Source organism: Python bivittatus, unplaced genomic scaffold, assembly GCF_059951505.1.
Source record: "Python bivittatus isolate LINGU-HERP-01145 unplaced genomic scaffold, Pbiv_v1 ctg000080_np1212, whole genome shotgun sequence".
NCBI lineage: Eukaryota > Metazoa > Chordata > Lepidosauria > Squamata > Pythonidae > Python > Python bivittatus.
Genome location: NW_028277035.1, coordinates 78,881,062 through 78,895,456, shown reverse-complemented (window position 1 = coordinate 78,895,456; position 14,395 = coordinate 78,881,062).

The following is a 14,395-nucleotide window of genomic DNA, read 5'->3' as shown; positions in this document are numbered from 1 at the left end:
TGTTTCATGATTTGGAAGGATCATACCAGAAGAACTATAATTCCAAGGAACAATTTTGTCCTAAGGTTAGATCTGTTCTGTGTCAACACACTGAGCATGATGAAATGGTTCATTTGCAGAATTTCAACCGATTAATCCTTCTCCACCCAAAACCAATTGGAAATATGCACTGGCATTGAGTAGTGGAACTGCTGTAGAAAGACAGTTATGACTGGGGCACAAAGGAGCTGCTCTGACTAGGCTCACACATACCCTAAATCATTTTTTAACTGTACAGTGGTACCTCGGTTCACGAACTTAATTCGTTCTGCGACTCTGGTCGCGACCTGAATTGGTCGCGACCCGAATCAAATTTTCCCATAAGGTTCAATGTAAATACAGTTAATCTGTTCTGACCCCTCCGAATTTAGTCGCGACCCGATTTTGGTCGCATCCCGAATCAAATTTTCCCATAAGGTTCAATGTAATTACAGTTAATCCGTTCTGAACCATATGTATTTTTTTTTTAAAACCACAAAAATATGAAACAAAATACAGTACGAAGAGAGAGAACGCTAACCTTGCTTGAGGCGACTTCTGGCGTGGAGGACAGGAAGGCGGGTGGGGAAGCGGTTATTGCTTGGAGGGAGAGTCCCCCTCCCTACAGGAAGCCACGACCACATGTCACGGGAGGGAAAATGGCCGCGGATCCTGTTCGTCACCCGATCTGGCGTTCGCGAACGGAAGCAAAATTTTGCGAATGGTGCTGTTCATGATCCGAATTGGTCGTGAACAGAAGCGTTCATGACCCGAGGTACCACTGTAGTTTGTTGGAGACAAATAGCAATTAACTACTATTTCATGCTACATCACATTCACAATGGGGTAAAATTGACAATGGTTCAGTTTATACTACACATTTAGCCATAATGTGGTTTGTGTGTGAATTCAGCCATTGTGATTTCAGGTATTATGTCTTAGTGTGATCATGGCTGAGTATTTTTTAATTGTTGGATTGATTCTGCTGTTTTATTCTTGCATTGCTGAGGTTATTTATTATTTTTATTATTCTATAGCTTTTCAGCCATAATGTGGAATAGCAGAATAGGTTAAATAACACAGAACAGTCTCTGGCTCCAGATCTCAATGGAGAGAAAAGAGGGAGAAAATAAATTCAGACATCAAAAATAAAAATTAAATATAATGACCAACTAGAAACAGATCAAGGAAAGGAGGTGGGAGCTGGTCTCTGAGTAAAGCTAATTTTGCTAGGAAGCCAGATAGAATGGTTTCTTTTCATCTAAGACCCAAAAGAGGATGGAATTGATGGAATGGGTCCTTCAGCAGAGTCATCAAAATAGCTTTGCATCCGTTCTGCTGCAGCCTGAACGTTTTACTACATTATGAACGGACATGTTGAGCTACTCTGAATATATTTACTTTGAAGGACAGGAGATACAGTAAGTGTTTGAAACAAACAAATAATATAATTGAACCATCCTTCACTTTGAATTGGTTAAAGAGATATCTTCTCACAGAGCTGGGGGCATCTTCCCTAACCTGCTGCTTCCAGTTGTGTTGAGACTGCCACTTCTAGAATTCCCAGTACTTAGGCCAACCATCATGCTGGCTGGGGAATCCTGGGAGTTGAGCTTTTAACTTATTGACAGGAAACTGGATTGGGGAAGGCTGATGTAAAGGATGCCAGTACAGTGGTAAGTCTACAGGAAAGGTGCAATAGTGTCTTCACAATCAGGAGCTGCCTCCTCAGAGGTAAGCACCTGTGAGATTGTTTATTTAAAAGACATCCAAGATGTTGGTCTACCCATAGACCAAGTGATCTACTGATAACTATGCATTCTACTCACAGGCTCCCTGAAGGCCAGCATGTGGGATTGCAACGCATACAGCATTGGACTTAACTTTGGCACAACTAACATCTACAGATTTATGGTAGCTGTAATTCCACATCAGCCTTGATTATGCCACAAGCGTTTATTTCTCTAGCCTAGTCTTTGAAGATTGTTAAGTGTACAGATCTTCCTTTCTCTATCCCCCAATGTTTTGATTCGGTTCCCACGGCACAGGACAAAAAGAGAAAGAGATGCTTAGTGCAACAGTGCATTGCACTGGCAGCTGTACCCACAAACCACTTAAGACAAATTACTTGGATTTTAGTTGCTTTAGTGCCACAGAAATCAATGGAATGAAGTTGGCTTTCAGCCAAAGATGATGCTGTGCCAAATGTAATTCCTACAAGGATGTCTTAAAACTGAAAACTTCATTTCTACCCTGTCAACACTCCATATCACGCCCAAATGCTAATCCACAGGGAATGGGAATGAGGGTGCAGAAATGTTAAATGTTTTGTAAAGGCATCCATCTCTACCAAAACTTAATTTGTTGTTCTTGTTCACTCGTTAAGTCGTGTCCGACTCTTCGTGACCCCATGAACCATATCACGCCAGGCCTTCCTGTCCTTCATTGCCTCCCTGAGTTTGCTCAGTTTCATGCTCATTGCTTCAGTGATGCTATCTAACCATCTCATCCTCTGCTGTCCTCTTCTCCTTTTGCCTTCAATCTTTCCCAGCATCAGGGTCTTTTCCAAAGACTCCTCTCTCCGCATTAGGTGACCAAATGAGCTTGAGCTTCATTATCAATCCTTCCAATGAGCAATCAGGGTTGATTTCCTTTAAGATTGACTGGTTTGACCTCCTAGCAGTCCAGGGGACTCTTAAGAGTCTTCTCCAGCACCACAGTTCAAAGGCATCAATTCTTCAGCGCTCAGCCTTCTTTATGGTCCAGCTCTCACAGCCATACATTACTACTGGAAAAACCATAGCTTTGACTATGCGGATCTTTGTTGGCAAGGTGATGTCTCTGCTTTTTAATATGCTATCTAGGTTTGCCATAGCTTTCCTCCCAAGGAGCAAGCGTCTTTTAATTGTATGGCTGCAGTCTCCATCTGCGGTGATCTTGGAGCCCAAATAAATGAAGTCTGTTACTGCTTCCATTTCTACCCCTTCTATTTGCCAGGAATTGATGGGTCCAGATGCCATGATCTTAGTTTTTTTAATGTTGAGTTTCAAGCCAGCTTTTGCACTCTCCTCTTTCACCTTTATCAAGAGGCTCTTTAGTTCTTCTTCACTTTCTGCCATTAGGGTGGTATCATCTGCATATCTGAGGTTATTGATGTTTCTCCCTGCAATCTTAATTCCAGCTTGTGATTCTTCCAGCCTGGCATTTCTCATGATGTACTCTGCATATAGGTTAAATAAGCAGGGTGACAGTATACAGCCTTGTCGTACTCCTTTCCCTATTTTGAACCAATCGGTTGTTCCATGACCGGTTCTAACTGTTGTTTCTTGGCCCGCATACAGATTTCTCAGGAGACAGGTAGGATGGTCCGGTACCCCCATCTCTTTAAGGATTTGCCACAGTTTGTTGTGATCCACACAATCAAAGGCTTTTGCATAGTCAATGAAGCAGAAGTAGATGTTTTTCTGGAACTCTCGTGCTTTCTCCATGATCCAGCGAATGTTGGCAATTTGATCTCTAGTTCCTCTGCCTCTTCGAAACCCAGCTTGTACATCCGGTAGTTCTCGGTTCACATACTGCTGAAGCCTAGCTTGTAGGATTTTGAGCATAACCTTGCTAGCATGTGAAATTAGTGCAATTGTGCAATAGTTTGAGCATTCTTTGGCATTGCCCTTCTTTGGAATTGGAACGTAAACTGACCTTTTCCAATCCCGTGGCCACTGTTGCATTTTCCAAACTTGCTGGCATATTGAGTGCAGCACTTTTAACAGCATCATCTTTTAGTATTTTAAATAACTCAGCTGGAATACTGTCATCTCCACTAGCTTTGTTAGTAATGCTTCCTAAGGCCCACTTGACTTCACTCTCTAGGATGTCTGGCTCAAGGTCAGTGACCACATCAGCATGGACATCAGGGACGTTAAGATCTTTCTTGTATAGTTCTTCTGTGTATTCTTGCCACCTCTTCTTAATCTCTTCTGCTTCTGTTAGGTCCCTACCTTCTTTGTCCTTTATCATGCCCATCTTTGCACTAAACGTTCCTTTGATATCTCCAATTTTCTGGAAGAGATCTCTAGTCCTCCCCATTCTATTGTTTTCCTTGATTTCTTTGCATTGTTCATTTAAGAAGGCCTTCTTATCTCTCCTTGCTATTCTCTGGAAATCTGCATTCAATTGCTTATATCTTTCCCTTTCACCCTTGCTTTTCGCATTCCTTCTTTCCACAGCTATTTGTAAAGCCTCATCTGACAGCCATTTTGCTTTCTTGCATTTCTTTTTCTTTGTGATGGTTTTAGTTGCTGCCTCCTGTGCAGTGTTACGGACCTCCATCCACAGTTCTTCGGGCACTCTGTCTACCAAATCTAATCCCCTAAATCTATTCATCACCTTCTAAATTTACTGTAAATTTACTAAATTTACTAACTAAATTTACTGGCCAATAAAATAGACTTTTTCTTCTTTTCTGCTTCTGTTTTTTAATTTCTTTTATGTCCTTTTTCACTCAAACTTTTATTACATGTAAATACATTTGGCTGCAAACTGATGCACAGTTCAAGTACTCAAATCGTACTGAATTTAGGAGGAACCAAGACATCTAATTCTGCATGCTGGATTGAGGCCTTTGTCATTCCTCCAAAAGGTTTAATAGTCTGAATGTTATTTCTGAACTTATGAAACAAGCTTTCATTTCCCTTCATGTTCCATTAACTTCAAATGAAGTATAATGTATGAAGCAAATAGTGAATCCTCTTAATATTCCTTTTCTTTTGTTCCTAATGTGCCAGTCTGGTTCAACCCTTACGTTATTACTTGTCTCATGATGGTATCTATTAAAAGGACCCATGCAATTATCAAATGTTCTTTTACAGCTCTGGCCACTTGATGCTTTCACATTAAGTCTCGCCCTTGGCAAGTGCTGTTGACCTGTTTCCTTGCATTTAAACCCGTCCATATCAGAGTACATATTTTCTTCCCTCCAACTTGCCACTCCTATTCCCCACTGTGTTGCTTCTATTCTGTGCAAGTTAATTACTTCTCCATTCCTCCAAGAGCTGTAAGAAGGGACTAAACCCTCTCCCACCAAACTCAGGGCAATTTTCAAATTGGTTTTTCAGAGCTAGTAATATATCTACTGCTAAGGAAGGCTCTGGTTAAAGTCGGGAGGCAGATCAACAGTAGGCAATGTCCTTTTCTGTTGAGAGGTTTAGTCTTGCAGGCATAATTTGTGTGTTGGAGGTGGTGGACATTGGTACCCAGACTCCCTCCAGGGATAAATCACAGAAATAAATAAATAGTGGAACAGGGATGCAACAGATAGCAGGTGGATTCAGAAAAAAAAGTGTGTGGAACCTCCCATTCTTTCTCTTTTTGTCTTCTTCTGGCACCTTTTATTGTGATGGAATGGAATTATGAAGGCCAAGCTCAGGGAGATAAACATTTTCTTAGCTCACCAGAACCGCGTGAGAGGAACAAGAGGATAAGACTGACACCTCCCTGAGGAATTCACACTGTTGTGGCTGGAGGACTTTGGGAATTGGGGTTTTAGTCTGGAAACTAGATTCTTGCTAGAGGTTGTAGCTAATAAATATAGCTGGACTTGGCATTGTCTCTTGGAGTTCCTTGGGCTAGGCCTGACATCAAAAATGTTTATCTCCCTGAGCTTGGCCTTCATAATTCCATTCCATCACATTTATTGTCCCTTAACTCTTCTAATATTCATACCTGGCAGCTGCTAAATTAAAAGAGTCAAGGACTGGCATTTGGCCTTAAGAATGTGGGTTGCCCATATATTAGACAAACCATTCCTTTTCAGCCATCCATCTGTCATATGGAAATAATAATCCTGGTTGTGGATTTTTCAGAGTTGTTCTGGTGATTACAGAGAGAGGAAGCATTTTGAATGGCAAAATGCTTTCTGAAATATTTAGTTCTAGATGTATCACATAAATGAATCAAGCAAATTAAGGATACACTTCAGCCACTGCAGATGATATGCAGAATAACCACTGCAAAAATAACAGGGCTTTGCAAAGCTTTCAAAAGGGGCACTTTGTGGAACAAATTAGTATGAGCAAAGCACTTCTTGAAACATGAAATCAAACCCATCCTTTGCAGGGTCTGCGTAGCTTTTTCAGAGACTGCTCCTGGTTGTCTGCATGTACAGGTGTACATGCACACACTATTTCTATTAGGACTGCCAGTGACTATGCATACACACACAGGCAGCCTTCAAAGCAGCAGTACAGGCCCTCCAAATGATGCAGCTGCTTTAACACTACAAGGAAGAGATGCTTCATTCACAGTAATACATTTTGCAAAACAACCCTGTTCTGGAAGGCTGAGTCCATAAGATGAAAGGTTGAAACCTTCAACCTTTTTCTCCCAGAAGTCCCCTCAGTCTACACACTCTGGCCCCACCTCCCAGCCTTGGTGTAGCTGCTTGAAGGTACTCTGGTCACTGCATATCTTCCAGGGGGATGCCTTTACTGGTTGTCCTTCTCCCTAAAGCCAGGTTGTGAAATAAATAGGAATCCCACAGCTGGTGCATCTTACTGGAGAGTGAAAGAACAAGTGGCTGATAAAAATGAAATAAATTCTAAAGGGCCTGTAATGTTGAGGCGTGTGGCTAGGGAAATCAGTCCCCTGTTCCTTGGGAGATAGATCAATCTCAAAAAGTTTAAATAGAATCAGACTTGGTTTTTTTCTTTAAAAAAAGGAAAACAAAAAGATATCAGATGTCCCCAACACTGTTAGTTCTTTGTGAAGCAATTAAGACCTGGCTGTTTCTGTAGACCTTTGGGGTTTGAAGGTTTGGAGTTTTTTTTCCATCCTAGATGGTATGGAGTATAAGAGTTATGGGTGTTCCTTGACATTTAAATATAGTTGTATTGTTGTCGGTTTTTAACCTTATTGATGGAGTCTGTAAGCCACTTGCAGAGAAAGAGAGAGAAGAAAACTCTTCTGCCTGATTTTAAAAGGAGAACCCCATTTTCTAAGTAGCAGAAAGAGGGGAGGTTGGGGAATCTGCTCGTTGCATATGCACCAAACTTCTTGTGATTTTAAAAAGCTCAGTGTGACACCCCTTTGCACAAGCCTAAACAACAGTATGACTGTCTACATAGATATACAGGTAATCCTTGACTTATGACCACAATAGGGACTGGAAAATTTGACATTAAGTAGTGTGGTCGTTAAGCAAGGCATCACATGACTGCACTTGATTTTACAACATCTTTTGTGGTGGTCATTAAGTGAATCACAACAGTTGTTAAGTGAGTCACATAGTCGTTAAGCAAATCATGCAGTCGTTAAGTGAATCATGCAGTTCTCCATTGATTTTGCTTGTTGAAAGCTGTCTGGGAAGGTCACAAATGGCAATCACATGACTCCAGGATGCTGCAACTGTCATAAATACATGCTGGTTGCCAAGTGCTCGAATTTTTATCATGTGACCGTGCAGCTGCTGCAGTGGTTATAAGTGCGAGGATCGGTTGTAAGTCACTTTTTTCAGCGCTGTCATAACTTTGAACAGTCATTAAACAAATGGTTATAAGTTGACAACCACCTATAACAGGGAAGGAAACAAGGAACAAAATAATAAATGCATTGTGGAGTCCTTGGTGCTCTTTGAGCTTGGTTGTTTGCTTGCTTAGACACAGTTACACACCATTCAAAAGTATGATGGAATGGCCTGACAAAAAGAGACAATAAAAAAGCTAAGAAAGAAACAAAAAGACCAGAACACATCCTCTCCAACAGCCAATACCCAGATAAGCAGAGATTAACACCAGACAAACAGTCAAGCAGAAAACAATACCCTAATCAAGGAACTGCCAAGGAAAAAAACAGACCCCCACCAACACTGGCAGGGCAAGCTACTGTATATAAATAGGTAACAAACCCCACACTCACTGGCACTGATGATGTTACCTCATTGGGTAATGAAATGTCTATAAGCAAACAACCAAGCTCAGAGAGAACTAAGGACTGCACAGTTCAACTCTGAGCTACAGATATTCTCTTCTATTGGAATAAATGCATTTTCTATATGAATCATTTAAAAAGGTTTTACACTGGTCTTTTCCCACCTGGTGTCCTCCAATCTTCTAGAAACTCCCAGAATTGTTAGCCAACCCATCTGGATATAGCTTGGGTATATACAGTAGTATAACAATTGTACTCTTTGTTAGTTTATTTTCCTGACCTTATCCATATGAAAAAGAATGAATGAATATCACTGGCTGGTTCACATATTGTGCTAATCCATAATGTGGGCATAGTGTGATGTTTAAGCCCAGCCAATGTAATCATGGTTCATGGTATAGTGTTCTTTATTTATCTGTTCATTTAATTTATATTCCATATTTCTTCTTGGGACTTAAGACAGGGTGTACAGCATTCCTTCCTCCAATTTCCCCTTACAACACCTACCCTTTGAAATAGCTTGATCTGACAGACAGTGACTGGCTTGGAGTCACCCAGTGAGCTTCAGTGGCTAAGAGTGAACTTGAACCTGGATTTTCTCAGTCCTAGTCTAGCACCCCAGTGTGGTGATGTGATGACCTATCCAACCTACCATGGTTACAATCCACCTTGCCGTGGCAAGGTTGTGGAAATCCATCCATTGAAGTAATGGAGTTTTGCAACTGGAACATGGTCTTTCATTAAATCAGCTGGGAAGGTAGCAGTATGATAGAAATTGGCAGAGGGTGGAAGGTGGTGGGTGCTGGGTGTCAGCTTGTTCTAAAGGCCCTGGAAAGTATATACAAGCTGTAGGTTGCCTTCCCCAGCCATAAAGTATTTAAAAAGAAGATGGGCAAGCCAAGGTAGCAAGTGTTTCCAGCATCAAATGCATCTTTTGATGAGGCTCACACTTAATGCGTGACCCATTAAGATTGTGCTCAGCTTGATGGTTCACATCCAAGTCTCTTGATACACTTGGACTGATTTCAGAAAACACAGGGGTGAGAGATAATTGCCGACCACATGCAGGATCCGTCAAGCTATAATTAACATGCTTCGTTTATTCTAATTGCTTCACTCAGGCTACTGTGTGTTTTAATTGGGAAACAATTTACCAGTGCAGTCTTAAACTGTAATTCATATTTTATGTGTTTTAGCTAGACAATGCACCACCACATTAGGAATAAGTAAGACATCTCAGTACTAAATATAGAAGGAGATATTCACATACTGTGAACTTTAGTAATTAAATCTCTATGTGGGACCTGCTCAAATGTTCTTTCCATTTCAGCCTTCAGCCTCTCTGAGCCGTAGGAATCTTGCATGTCTAAATTTGCATTCATTATATACTTTAGAAGTCTGTTAGGATTAATTTACTCAGCAGAGGCTCACCGTGGCTCTTTCCCAGGTTTGGTACCAGTGTTCACATTCTGAAATATGTCACACACAATAAGAAAGGTTGCAACTCCAAGGCTCCATGTGATCCTGGATTCAGTCCCTAAAGTCTTCTGCAAGCCATAGGTCCAGACATGTTCTTCCCCTGGAAGGCTGCTAGAGAGGGAAGAAAGAGGAGCACGAAGAAAGAGGGAGGGGCGTATAAAAAGCAAATAAAGAAATAAGAAAGGCCAAGGTGCAGCTTCTCTCTTTTCTACTAGGTACAACGCCAATTTTGTTTGGTCTCCATCTTCTTCAGGGATGTACACCCCAACAGACTGCACTTGAGTGAATATTACCCTTGATTGTTTAAAAATGCTCACCTCTGCTACCAGATAAGGGTAAGTGCCACTGGTTATGTGGAGATAACCATTTGAAATAGTGGCTGGGGTGTTGTCCTTGGGCCAGAGAGAGGTGAATTCCCACGCTTGCTTAGCTTGAAATTCCCTCAATCCAGAGCAAGTTGCAAAAATCTAGTAGAGCTCTTCCAGCTGTGGAAATGTTCCTACAAAAAATCAGTTAGAAGACCTTAAGCAAGGGAAAAGAACCGTGCACTAATAAGCTCTTGAAGAATCAGAAAGGTGGTTTTCCCAGCCTTTTCAGGAGAATAAAGCCAAATATCTTCTCTCATGTTCTGTCTAAATGACAGATACATTTTGAATAATGAAGAATCAAAGGCATGTAAAAGTGAAGCCTCCTTTGAAATGATCTTTACTTTTGCTAGCTTTCTGGCCAACATGATGGAAAGGGTTTGCCTTTGATTTCTTCGGGAATGGGTTTTTGTTTTTGTTTTTGTTTTTGTTTTGGTCTTCCTAGTCTAGCCAACAGCCATAGGATTTCCTGGCAATCTCCCATTCAACCAGGGTTGAATCTGTTTAGCATTCTGAGATGAGCAAAGGGCATCTAAATGTTGTCATCTACTTGGGGAATATGGCTCAGTATTTTATTTTATTTTTGCAAAGCAGGAACAGTGACATCATCTGGCACAGGGTCTCTAACTTGTGGCAAATGAGTAAGCAGTAAAGGCTTTCAGGTTTTACTGTTTGTGGTATGCAGGGAAGAAAAGAAAGGGAAAACAGATTTGCATGGAATATTCAGATGACACTAGATTTATAGGTGCAGATTTTTCTTGTCATATTAGGGAAGGCCATGACCAAGGAAGCTGCATATAGATATACAACTTTGGGGTTCCTGGTGTTGCTTTTTAAACCTGTCTTCAAACGGGATTTGGATTGGAAGACCATTGTAAACGAGGATGACTCCACTCAGAGGACATTCAGATAGGACATAGTGCACTTATCAAACTCAGATGCTTTGAAAATCCACAATGAAACACTAGAATAGTTTTATAACATAAACCTGCACTAAGAGACAGGTATTTAAAATACAATGGAAAAACAAGAAGCAAGTTATGAGAAAGGCCAATCATTAGACAGATTCTGCTGTAGCCAAATTTTAGGTGCTATTTGACATGCCCAAGTTAAAAAGTGAATTATTGTACCTCAAACAGAGAAGGAGATGAATATCACAGTTAATTGAGACGATAGCTTGCCACTGGTGCATTAAGTGAATATATTTGATTGCTGCTGTGGCAATACTGTTTTTACTTCTTAAAAATCAGCGTTGTTTACCTTGACTGAATCTGTTAAGTGTTTGATTAGGCTGGTTAGTTCCTCTAAGGATATGTGAATACTTTCCAAATAGAGTAACAGAAATGCTATTACTGCAAATCTGATTCAAAGTCATATTTGGTGCCCATTCCATAAACAACCTTTCTAGCAACTGCAGAGAAAAGAGATCTATACCTTCCTTGGCTTCAGGACTGCATCAGGCATGATGTCAAGGTCATACTCCAAACACAGGTGTCCAGTAAAACCACAGTGACTTCACATGAATCATGATGTCATCACATAAATACTGGAAATTGCATAAGTTGTGTATTTTGTATGATGATGTCCTGATGAACATTACCCCTTGCCCTCCATGAAGGCCCAAGACTCCAAATGTGGGTAAACCAGAGAATAATGTGGGGCAGATTTTGGAGGGAAGATTGTTTATGGGGTGAAATGGATACCTTAACGTGTATGCAAAGAATGTGCTCCACTATGAACAATGTTTTTCCTTCTGTATCCCTTCCACATTAGATGTGTATGGGCAGAATAGGGCCTTTTTGGTTGTAGCACCAATGCTATGAAACTCCCTTCCTGGAGAAGTTTCATAAGATGTTGAAAGTATTTCATTAAGCTAATTAAGCTTTTGTTTTTTTAATTCTGATTAATTCCAGGTTGTCAAAAGATTTGAAGGAACCCAGAGTGCACCAACCTTGCCAGGTCGAATAGACTATGGGAGACAGGTGGCACCTCAAGTAACTAGGTTCTATGCCATGGTTAACTAACTAAGTATATAGCAGGGTTAGGACAACATACAGTAGGGCCCATAAGGGTTGAGGTCAAAATTGGCAAGATGGCAGATTGCGTATTGTGATATAAGCTCTGCCCCTTTTGCATTTGCATCAAAACTGAGAACATCTTAGAACTACTGGTGAGTGCCATGGTGAGCCAAAGCAGGACGGTTTTTACGGTGGAGATCAGCGGCTGGGTGCTGGATCCTGGCCAGTGAAATCTCTCCAGAGAAAGGAGAGATCGTGAGATAGGCCACGCGCACTCTGGACAGCCACTTTTCATGAGTAGACTGTAGGAACCAAGGTTTTGTGGTTGGCTTATGAGTCAAGCGGCTGGGAGTCATGGGATACCATCTAAGCTCACAATCATAATGCAGCTTTTTATGGACAAAAAGCTCGACCGAACCTCATTTCTTAATCAGCTTTGGAATTATTTTTAATTGCTTTAGGAATATTAAGACCCTTAGGAACGGCAAGTTTTTATTGTATTCACTGGGTGAGTCTCCTTCTCCTTAGAGAAAGAAGTTTTAAATGCAATTTTAAGGACTTGGAAAAATATTATTTTTTGGAATAAACAGCAAAAGGGTGTTTAGAGTGTTGATTTTGGAAAGTTAAAAACAGACTAGGGGTCCAGATGGATTTTGAATAAAAATTTGAAATTAATTATAAAAATCCTTCCCATGGAAAACTGTGGTTGTTTGGGTTCTTCGAAAAAGAAAATATGAGAAGATGGGACTTTGAAAGCTGGACACTAAGGGAACTAGAAGAAAATAAAGATTACTATTAAAGGAGAAGAATATTTAAATTTGACTTGTTAATAAAGAATGGAGCCAATGATCAAAATTGCAAAGGAGTTCAGCCTGGGCTGCCAGGATATTATCATGAAGGGGAGAAACTGAGGCTAAATTATAAACTAGGGTTTATATGACAGTGATAGTAGATTTATCTTGTTGTATCAGAAATTCACCTTGTGCCATTGTTGTGGGTAAGAAGCAAATGGCGGAGTGGCATCTGTGGGGCCCTTGAATCCAGTTTACCCAAACTTGGCACCAGATCTGTGAGCTGTTAAATTGTTCTCAGACATCCAGCTCTAAAAGCAAAGAATTCTGTGACATTGACCTTACATGAAAGCAAACTATTGTAAAATGTTAGTATGTTTCTTCCACTATGCCTTATTTTTGGCAGAATATATCAGCAACTTGAAAGCTGTGATCAACCATTGAGGCCATGAGGCTATTCTCTTCTGCAAAAGTGCCAAAGAGTTTGTGGGAATGGTCTAAAAATCTTTGCCACATGTTAAGAAGTTGCTCTACAGCTTTCTGGTTGAAACAGGTACATGGTCTTATTTCACAAGTGTTGGCTTTAATCATGTTTCGGTAGAGGAAAAATGTCTTGCCATGCAGCTCCAGTTCATAAATTGCCACTAGGTGGGATCAGTATTGGCTGACTGGTATTAATCCATCAGATGTCCTCATCTGTAAATTCTGTAGATCTTCCCACATTTAAAAAACAAACGTGAAAAAGAAGGAGCTGCAGGCTGCAAACTTGGAATGGGTACAGACCAGCTGTTTTTTGGCTGTCAATACTATTCAAGATTAGAGACCTCATTGGATGAAATCTGTATCAGCAATGTAGGGCAGTCCATAGGTTATCAAGACCCACTTACTACTACTCACTTTTAAAAGGAAAAGTATTTATTTATTTATTTATTTATTTATTTATTTATTTATTTATTTATTTATTTATTTATTTGATTTATATCCTGTCTTTTGTATAGGAGCTCAAGGTGGTATATACAGTATAGTACTCCCTTCTCCTATTTACCCCCACAAAAGCACCCCTGTGATGTAGGTTAGGCTGGGAGAGAATGGTTGGCCTGAAATCACCCAGTGGGTTTCTGTGGCTGAAGGTGGACTAGGACCTAGATCCAACACATTTCCAAGAAAAGGACACAGCTGGCCTTTGCATGGTATACTGTATAGTGCAATTCAAAAAGTAGTAGGTAGGAGTAGGAGTAAGTGGGACCAGGACAAAAACTAAATGTGCTTTGATTTTATTTATATTTCAGTTAAATTAAGATTAAGCATAGTGTAAACTGAAAAATTTACTTGTCTAAATAAGCATTTTCTTCTTAATTCTTGCACTTTTTATGACTCTGTATGATGGCTGATTTCATTTCTTTTACATATGCTTTATTGATATTATTTATTGCTTTGTTATTTGATTGAAGCTGTTTTAATTGATGTCATTTGTTGTAGTTTACTGTTATTTATTATTGTATTGTCATGGAATTTTTTGCAAAAGACAGGAGCACAACGCTGAGGAGGAGAACCATGTTTATTGCAATGATCACTGGGTGCCTGCTTTCAAGAAAGAGGGACACTGAACAATAGAAAAGCATAGAATTTATACACTTTTGAGGTTGAGAGGTGGGAAATCTGAGGGATTTGATTCGAGGATAGGTTTGGATAGGTGTTAAATGGGGGATAAATGGTTTTGAGATAAGAACCACGGCAAACCCTTAAGTAGACAGGTGATGGCCCTCCCATTGTTTCAGCATGATACTGTTAAGAGGGCTAT